This window comes from Poeciliopsis prolifica, unplaced genomic scaffold (assembly GCF_027474105.1).
Source record: "Poeciliopsis prolifica strain line A6 unplaced genomic scaffold, Auburn_PproV2 SCAFFOLD002, whole genome shotgun sequence".
Lineage (NCBI taxonomy): Eukaryota > Metazoa > Chordata > Actinopteri > Cyprinodontiformes > Poeciliidae > Poeciliopsis > Poeciliopsis prolifica.
In genome coordinates, this window is record NW_026562377.1 from 4,172,645 (window position 1) to 4,183,126 (window position 10,482).

The 10,482-nt window shown below is 38.2% G+C and overlaps 1 protein-coding gene across 4 annotated transcripts in view; it reads right to left on the reverse strand.

Moving 5' to 3' along the window:
• The window catches only part of kank4 (KN motif and ankyrin repeat domains 4), a 74,689-nt gene that overhangs the window by 63,315 nt on the left and 892 nt on the right, over window positions 1-10,482 (reverse strand). For 2 of the 4 annotated variants that reach the window (XM_055053608.1, XM_055053609.1), the window contains exons 2-3: window positions 10,056-10,183; window positions 6,025-6,156 (exon numbers count right to left, since the gene is read on the reverse strand). The gene's annotated coding sequence lies outside the window, so the exon portion shown is untranslated. Of the gene's footprint in view, window positions 1-6,024; window positions 6,257-10,055; window positions 10,184-10,482 lie in introns of those variants that run through there. The other 2 variants (XM_055053623.1, XM_055053612.1) reach the window with 2 other exon arrangements.

Sequence of the window (10,482 nt, forward strand, 5' to 3'; positions counted from 1 at the left end):
GCCAAATAAGTGACATATTTTTTATCCTTTAACAAATACTCTGTAGTATGATCACTGTCTTCTATCAATACCAATACAGTTCTGTGATTAAAAGGCAGTATCTTTTTTGTTACAAATGCATTTAAGAAAACTAAGTTTAAGAGTCTGCTGCAGGTGTAGGTGATCTTTGCAGGGTCATGAGCGGCTTTTTCTAATGTTTAAGTATTGTAGCCGACTAAATCAGGTGTTCTGGACAGACTGGGGACCTGTCCAGGGTGAGCCCGCCTAGATAGGTAGGCACCAGCACCCCTCCCAATCCCACTAGGGACAAGGATGTTAGAAAATGCATGGATGGATTGATAAATCAGGTGTGTCCACTGCTGTTTGTCCAGTGTATTTGTATGCATAAAAATGCCCTTTTTTTCTCTTACTTACACTGCCTTCTGCTTTTGTCTTCAGCAAAATGTTGGAAGATGCTGGATTTTATAGATTATTTTAGAATTGAAATAGTGTAACTGAATCGAGTTCAAATTACTAATTTTATTTTTTGCTAATGTTTTTGTTAATAGTCTGTTTTGTTGGTATTTTAATCTTCTAAAGATTAAAAGATTAATCCTTAAAAGGATCAATCCATTCCATCAGTAGCAAAGTTAAAAAATATCCACATCTGTTTTTAACAAATAAAAGATGTCATAAATTCCACTTTGTGTATTTACAATATCAACTGCCAGTTTTTTGAAAACGAAAACCAAGCAAATGTCCTCCACCCAGCGTGAAAACAAGAAACAAGGGAAAGTCTTACAGTATTGTTCCTCTGATCTCCATGCCTTCCCGCCCAACTCACTGACCTTTGTCCAGCCAACGTCACCCACTCACGCATCCACAAAGGAAGCTCCACAAAAACACACATACCATCATTTTGCACAGCAAAACACATCGTGCTTCTAAATATTTGCTCTTTTTCAGAGGCATGAATCCAAAACACAAGGATTTATATTAGCATCCATAATATAAAATATGTTACAAAAGTAGTAACATGTGTCACAAAGAGGAAAAGAGCAACATAGTGATAGGGCAAATGGTAATCAGTTTATTCCAGTTGAATGATTGTGTGACATTTAAAAATAGGCATTTTTATTAGTGCATTAAAGGCTATGCAATTTGTATGCAATCTGATGCATCTCAGGTGGAAATAATTACCCACTAATAACCTCCAAATATGCAATCTTCTCATCAGCACGAATCAGCCACAGTTTGGGTTTTCAAGATGTTCAACTCCATGTACTGCCATGTCTCAATTCAGGTGCTAGAATGAATAACACTGCGTTAAATAACTTCAATTAATCTGCCCAGATATCACAGACTGAACCAGTTTGGAGTATGCTGTGCAGATGTAAGGCATTCCTTTAAAAAAACCAAATGTGCTTTCTGGGCAAAGGCAGAAATCTGCCCACGCTGGCAATGATTTCAGTGCTGGCTGGCTTATGTCCAATAGCAGGCAACTGCAACCACAACAAACTCATGAATTGTCTGGGACAAAAGTGCTGAGTCCACAACTAAAGAGTAAATAAAATGTCAGTTCACTCTGGGTTCGTTTAACTCTATTTTTTGACAGTTTTATATTTCACATCATTTATGTCTGTGTTTCTTAAATTTGAAAATTTAATTAGATAAAACAGCTTGCAAATGCACCACTGTGCTCAAGCCAGAAATTATTCATACCCTTGGCAGTTTTAGGTTTGAAGTAATCTTTTAAAGATAAATGAAACTGAGAATATCAGTGAAAACTTGGAAGAAGTTGGTTAAGATTGGTGTAAAGCCAATCAAGGTTTAATTTGAAGACTGATTACTGTGGAGAAACTAAATCATTTTCCTCATTCTTCTGAGGCGTGACAGACAAAAAGAAGCAGTCTCAATCTGTCAGCAGTATGGAAACAGTTTTGGACCATGCACAAGTTGTCTAGATTTTTTTTTTTACATAGAAACATTTAGGATTTTTCAGGTAAAAGAAACAACAAATCCTAGACTTGATGAAATCTGGTTTTTAGATCACAATCAGTGCTTATATTTCTTCCTGCCCTGCAAGAATTGCTATGCTACACAACAATTTTTTAGCAAAGTGTTGCAGTTAGTGGGACGCTGTGGTTTGCAGATTTGAAGTGCTGCTGGTAAAAAGCGAACAAACACCCCTGGTGCCTCTGTGAACTTTTCTGATCTGCTGACACAGATAGAAGCGAACACACCTCCAGCTTTGGAATATCAGGATAGCAGAAGAAAGAGCTGCGAAAGCATGCACAGATGATCACTAGTGTGTCAGCGGAGAATGAGATTAGGAGTAGCCTCCCCAGGCGTTCGCTCAGCTGGCGTGTGTGTATGTTCTGACTCCTGGCTCTCATGGATCTGTGTGTGTTCTCAGCAAGGGGTTTTTGGCTGCTTTGACTGACACACACAGAGAATTTAGGGAGTCCCGTCCCTCCCACAGCTGAGCTAAGAAGCCTTAAAGCTCTTTATCCCATGACTGCCACTTGTTTGATAAAAGAGAATCTGTTTAAAACCATTAATATCATGGAAATAAAAACAATTAAAAGAATCTGACTTTAAGGAGGCCAGCATGCTGCAAACGTACACTCTCGTCTGAAAGTATTCAGACGAGAGTGTATATATTAGACGTCAAGCTAATTTATCCCTGCGGGCAATCAACTTAGCACAAACACACTCAGGCCGTGTGGGCTGAAAGAGGAATTTACAGGTTCAGTGAAACCTTATGAAAAGTCGTGGATGTGGAAGTCTGTGGAAAATGAAGCACATGAGGAGTGCTGGGCTTCCAGCCAGCTGAAGCACAGAACACAGCCTAGCATCCACTGGCACAGGCCGACTTCAAATACTCATCTGGAAAAATTATGGACCATCTCCATTCTTGACTTGCAGTTCTGCATAAAGCTGGTGAGTATAGACTGCATGATATGTCACACTGCATACATTGACTATTTGCCGGCATCTATGTTTAGGGAAGCAGGCTATAATAATTACTATTTTGAAAGTCATAAAACCCCACCAAAAAACCCACTAAAAAGAACACACAAAAAACAATCACACACACACACATGCAGAGGGAGGGTTTTGGGTTAAAAAGCACTGTATGGCCATTTGTTCATAGTGCAGCAGCTCTGTATAGGAGCAGCCATCCTAAAATGCTCACTGCACTGGCTACAGATTCTCAGAATGTGTCTGCATGTGTGACCACTCCAGTGCTTCAATACACTTTCCATCAGATTAAGCTGCTATGACTTTTCTTTAGTAGAATTCTACCTAAGGCATTAGTCTTTACTGCCTTGCTTTTCATAGCAGAACCAAAGTGGGATAATCTTTCACATGATTCTAGTTTCACATTTAAACTACCTGTGGGTCTCAAAAATGTGCATACTCCTGGCAAAATACCAGGACTTTAATAGCTACTTTTAATGTGACAAACATGTTTAGCCCAGTGGTGCCCAAAGTCGGTCCTCGAGGCCTGGCATCCTGGATGTTTTAGATCTCTCTCCGGTGGTAGTTACAATCTTTTCAGCATGTCAATGTTCTTCTTGGGCCTTCTAATGAGCCATCGTTTGATCCAAGTGTGTTAAACTGGGGAGAGAACTAAAATATGCAGGACAGTCAGATTGGTCAGAGGAAGCCACTCTCAGACTCCCAATTTCACTGGTATATTTGACACAGATATGTCTCAATTATAGCCCCAAATCGTTGGGTGCCTGCTGCAAGGCTGAATGGACTTTTTGTTTCTTTTAAAGTCAGTCCAGAACTAAAATGAACAAATATTCAGTACAATAACACAAGATAGCTGTCTCATCCATCTCTCTTCATCTCTGTCACATTCTGACAGAGATGAAGAACTTTAGCAAGACAAAGCCCACACGTACTGCAAAGTCAAGATATAGAATGCTGACAGTTATGCCCACTTATGTTATCTACTTTATCTGCTTATAAAAACACATTAAGTTCACCAGCTCTAAACCTAAAGATTTTATCTGTCATCACATTGCATAATGATGAAAATGTTGAATCCAGTTTAAAAGGTCAAAACCTCATCAATACAGACACTGATCAGAATTTTGTGACAGATTTTTCAATGTCCAGATAATCTTGTCAGTAAGGGCATTGGTTGCTGCTTCTAAATGTCACATGAGATAAAAACACTTGCAAGTACAAGTCAGCTGCATTCTGAACAGGCGAAATATTGCAGATACTTCCTGCAAAATCCACTGGGATTTGACGACACAACTTTACCCTGTATGGCTTTAAGCTCCATTAAGAAACATGGTATGGAATGTGGAAAACTTTAGATTTGTTATGTACTGTCCTCAGTTTGGCAAAGGTCATCTTTACCAAAACTGGGTAAAGATTACCAAAAAACATGAACAGTTAAGTGCACTTACCGTAAATGTTTATGTTTTTTTTTTTTTTTAGCACTTTTAGATTCCTCCTATATTAATGTTACACATTGGACAGTAAGTTACAAAATACATTTATTATTAAAATCATAGTCTTTCACGCCAAGTGGGATTACATTTTCTTAGAATAAAATAGTGCTTAATTGTGAGAAGGAGAGACAAAATGAATTTTTCATTTCTTTTTTTTTCATGTAAGAATCTGAATAATTTGGCTTGCATTTCTAATCAGTCCCCCAAAGTCAATCCTTTGACTGAAGGGTATTTTGCAGTTGTATAAGGTTTTAACTATAATGTATGAAATTCTTTATAATTATGAACTACTTTTTGTTGGTCTATCAGATAAAATCAATTTATCCATGTCTACACCCTCTTATCCTGGCAGGGTCACAGGGTCAATCACTGAGCAACACTGAGACACATAGGACAAACAACAGTAGCTCTGCCAATGCTAAAACACAAGCATATTAGCGGATTAGCAGAAAGGTATCCACCTCCTTGAGGAAAAGATGCAAACTCCATGGAGCAAAACCCCAGGCAGGGGTTCTACATACAATCACAATAATTTAATAGAAAATGTGTGGTTGTGAAAAATTACAAAATGTGAAAATATTTTAGGGATTCTAAGGAACTGTAAAATCAAGTACCCTCTGTTAATGCTAAACAAGTGTACAACTTCACTTTTTACATGTTTATGATTTCCTCTAAAAACTACTGGCTTTGAAAAAAACTACTTTCAGATCTGACCTCCTTTGAATAGGACACATTGCACAGGAAAAAGAAAATCAATAGATGGTAAGCTCTTCAAAAAAGAAGGCAAATTTGCTTGTTTTCATTTCCTGAAAAGTCGGTATTTCACAGATACACTGCTTCATCAGACACTGCCGATTTGATAATCACACAACACGATGTGGTTACACTGAACGCCGGTGGCAGCCACCAGCGTGAGCCGATATGACTCACCTTTCTGCACCTCCAAGAAAAACACACCGACACAAACATAAATAAACTCAGAAAGCGGGGCGAACACTGATCCAGGTCTGCCCCGTTTAACGTGCTCCTCAGGTAGAGCACTCAGGAAAAATTGTAAGTGTAACAAACAAGACACGTGCACAGTATGACACCTACAGTGAACAGCCAACATTTAATGTGTAACTGCAGTCTGCCAACCAATCAGAGCCGACGGTCTGTGGCAGGCAAGCAAGCAGAGCAGAGGCTGAGACTAACTGTGAATACATGCAGACACAGGAGGAAGGAGAGGCAAGAAGGGGTTTGACAGTGAAGGAGGGAGAGGAAACCAAGTGAAGACATCCCCACTGAGTGTTCACCGAAGCCATCAGCTGAAGCCGCAGATATGATATATGCTCAGAACAACAAATAATCCCCGGGATGGTAACTTTTGAAATTATGCCTATTGCAACTATGTGTATGTAGATGGAAATATGATTTAAATGGTATGATGATACTATTGATTGTGGCAATGTAGTGGTAAAACACCAAATAATAAATAAGAGAAAACTATAGAGAAAATGCAAAAAAAAAAAAGAAAGAAAAGTGTAGTGTAGTGGAGAAAAAACAACAAATAAAAATGATTTCTTACCTTTGTAAGTGAGTAATAAAACTGCAATTTAGTAGTAGCCTCTGTCGCTGTAGGATAGGTTACATCTATAAGTATGCTTCTTTCATCTGAGCATGAACTCGTCAGTCCTCTGTGCCAGCACTTTTGGTCCACCTTAGTAGGTTTGTAGAAATACACACAAGATGATAATGAATAGTGGAGAGTGAAAGGATAGCACTACGCTGGAAGGCAGACAGTCTGCATGAAACAGGAGAGCTGGGAGAGTAGAGAGCAGACTGAGTAGGATGCAGGAGCTATTCTTCCCAACATCAGAGTGGCCGGGTTGGAAACACCCACCTTCTCAGCATGCATCAAATGGGAAGTCCGCTCTAAAGCATGTGGACATGGAATACTCCTGCATGCAACGGGAGATCATACTTGATGAACAGTGGCTCTAAAAAGCATTTGCATCCCTGGAAGAACTGCCAGGATTTTTAATGTAAAAACCAGACACTATGGGAAGAAATTTTTCCTTTAAATTATTTAACACAAAAACCAAAAATATAGACCTACTTGAATAATGTGCACACCCTTAAACAAGTACTTTGGTAAATTTAGTTTTAATTTAGTTTTAACACTCACTCTTTTTGGGAACACTTCTGCTATTAATTATAAAGTATCTGATAACCCAGAAATAAAGTTCAGGTGCCCAAGAAAGATTTCTTTTTAATTTGCACATTTGCATCTATTAGCTGAAGGAATAGTTTGCAGAAAGATTACAAAGAAAAATTAAGTCATCTAACTGTAGAAAGGTATCAGTCTGGAGCCAGGAAGCCAAAAAAAAAGGGCATTACCAGAAGAACACATTGTGACTAAGTTTGTAACCGAGTCAAAGTGTGGAATGCAAAAAACCAAATAATACAGAACACAGAAATGCAATCAGGAGCTACTTCATACTGTACTTTGATTTGTTAATTTGTTTATTTTTAGGTTAAATTATTAGAGGACGTATATAACATTAAAGGTGTAAAGTGATTTACTTTTCCACTCATATCTATATGAGTAAAAAATATTTAAATATAAATATTAAAATATTAATATTTTATGAAAATGTGGCATTTTTCCAAGGATGTATAGACTTTTAAGATCCACTGCATACACATGTGAGGCTGTGAGCGCTTGTTAACTTACGCTTAATGACATATTAAGCCCTTCCCCTCAGCCAAGTGCAGCCTGTGAGATTTGTCCACTGGTACTTTTTTTTCAGTAGAAAGAAATAAACCGCAATAAGAGTTTTCATGCCTTAAACGGCTGCTAATGAGTTGAATTTGGGGCTCAAGATGTGTGTTCTTATAAAATCACTGCAATGATGTGATAAACCAGCTGTTCCCAACCTTGAAGGATGCCCTGCAGGTCAAAGGAGGGAATGTAACTCTCAAACACAAATCCTTTAATTTGTTTGTGTTTTCCTGCCTTACGCACATTGAGTTCTTCAAATTAAATCAGAAAGACTGAAAACATGCTAATGATGTATTTCCAGGTTTGCTACAAAGTGTTGCAGTATAGTAATAGTTCATCTGATGCAAATAACAAAATAACAACTGTGTGCAGATGTAACAATAGGATTTGTACTGAGAGCTAAAAGGATTCTTGGAGTGCACCGTTGCCTGTCACTCAACATGCCTTCATTTTCCCATCAGTGATCTCCTCCTGACAGAGATGGAGCATGAGAGTGGGAAGATTTTTTTTCTTTTCCTGGGTTTTAAAGCATTCACACCACCTACATCTGTCAGTCTATGCTGTGAGGGCTCCATGCCTCCTGGGACAAAGCCTGCTTTAATAAAGGCCAGCAGGATTGCACAGGGCATGCAAAGAACTCCTCATTAACATAAGTTAAAAGAATAAAATGTACAAAATTGCTGTATTTACATCAGGTGAAAAGAAACCAGCTAAATTCTTGCTTTAATAGAAATAATATTTCTAACATTTCAAAGCTCAAATCTGCTTAATGACTTAATTATGTGTTTAAAGTCTTGTTTCTATTGTATTAGGAAAGTCATACTCTATAGCTCAGGACATGCGTGGTGGGATTTGCCTTTTGTTGAAGAAAAAAACATAGATATTAGGAGGCGATGAGAGACAGGCACCACAATAATACTTCTTTATTATGCAGCCCCACGTTAGGATTTAGATGGACTCTGAGACGGGATGTGGAAAATTACTGCCCCATCAGTTGTATTTGTCAGATCCAGGGCCAACTAAGGCTTAAAAAACTGAGACACATCCCCCAGTTCGCTCTCCTCCAAACCCTCCCACATCCCCAACTAATACTGGGCCCCTAAAACCACCAGAATTATCATTCTTTGGCTGCATTAGCAATCGAGCAAAACAAAGCTCCCTAATATGTAAAAATGTTTTCATTGTGAGACAAAAAACCTAGTTGATTAACACATTAATGCTTCTGTAGTACCCCACTCCATCTCTCCTAACAGCTAAATCCCTTAAACAACATCAATCAGGATAAACTACTTGTTTGGTTTTTTGTATGTGTTGTATTTATTTTTTTCTTAAAATAATCTGCATAATATTTTGAGAGACTAAAATAAAAACCAAACACCGTTCCATTTGATAATTTCCATCCTTCACTCTGCCATTAACTTCTGAAGTCCAAGCAGAATTTATGAGAACTAAAAAATAACCACATACTTCGAAACATTCCCAGCAAGTTCGAAGACCAACAAACAGTAGCGCAAACCTGTGAAGTGGTGGAGAAATGGTTTGAGGACCACCATCCACTGTCATTACAGGTGCAGGTCTTTAGGGCATGTTTCTACCAGATTTGAATATCTGCAGACTTCATTTGTCTTTCCTTTTTGTTCTTTACAAAAAGGCTCTATGAACGACACTTTGACTTGGATTCTCTAACACATGAATGGATATTCTTTGATCAAAACCATTTCAGCTCTGACCCTTTATCATAGCTGTTCTGCTCAAAATGAAACTTCAAGTCTTTTGCAGCTTCTAACAGTTTTTAGAAGCAGACATCCCCTTCCATCTTTTAATCAACTCTATTGAAGTTCCTTTTAAAAACAATGCTTCCCCATAGCATGATCCTGCCACCACCATGTTTCACATTAGCTTGTTCAAGCGGAAGTGCAGCATTAGTTTTCAACAAATACTGTTTTTGTCTTAGTTTCACCTAAACAGAACTTCTCCTCCTAGACTTTACGCGTCCCTTGAAATAGAACTTTTCATGGCTTTCTTTGAACTATTTTCTTGACAGTTTTCAATAAAACTGATGGATTGTTGATTGTATGACTAGAGATTGTCTTTTCAAAACATTCTTGGTAAATCATTCTCCTGATTTATTTTCTTTATTAATCAAATTAATTTTGAAGAAAGTGTAGTTGTGTTATTTGGGATGAAATACCCTTAGATTATTCCATTTGTGAGATTTTTGCACACTGAACCAGTCATGAAATTTATATTAGAGTCACTCCAAAACCAGAGATTGAGGAGACATCCTATTCTGGAGCATTAGACTGAGGACACCTTTGGGAATATCAGCTAGTCTCACAGGAAGTACTAGATTGTGAAACTACTACCGTCCATGATGTGCATCCTTGCTGCAACAACACCTGATAACCAAGGGGTTTCTTGAAGCTCGGGCACAGTATAGCTCATTGATGCAATGTTTGCTGCTGACCAAGCATCCACTCTGCAGCAGCAGCAGCAGCAAAAGAAGAAACGGAACGTCCAGCTCGAGTATCGTCGTATATTAAAAAAAAATGTATCCGCAGTTTGAATCCCACCATGCAACGACGCACCTGTCGTTTCGCTTTTTTTTTTTTTTTTTTTTTTTTTTTTTTTTTTTTTATGAAAACATTCAGGAGCTACGATACTCCCCTCATCGTACAAACCCACGCCAGCACCAACAGTCTGTAGCCCTTTTAACATCACAGTGCAACTGATACTATTAAGGTGATAGGAGGTTAAACAGATAGCTCTTGCTGCGATCACAGAATATGTACGTTTTCCCCCAGAAACCAATGCACAAACAAACTGTATCTTACCGTTAAAATCATGAAGGAGTAGCCTGGTGACTGTCAGATGAGGAGATGGTCCAGTGAAGATGGTGATGATGCTGCTGGATAGTTTGCTGTCACATTCCCTGGATAATGTCGCCCCCTGTTGATCAAAACTGTGTACAACCGTTGTTAATGATTCCTAGGGACGGGACCTTTTTTTTAAATTTAGGAATGTAAAACTTTACTTATAAAGTTTGCTGTGAATCGCAAGCAGCAATTTATAATTGCAACTGTTACAAACACGGTATATGTTCAGTTATTAGTATAACTGTTTGTTTTGGCGCATACTGCTTCCCGAAGCAATGATAATGTCAGGTTTGCAGGTAGAAAACAGATCTATGATTTCAAAATAAAAGCACAAAGTTGTTCACGTTTAATTTACATTTTACATGCCATTATGCCACATACGGAC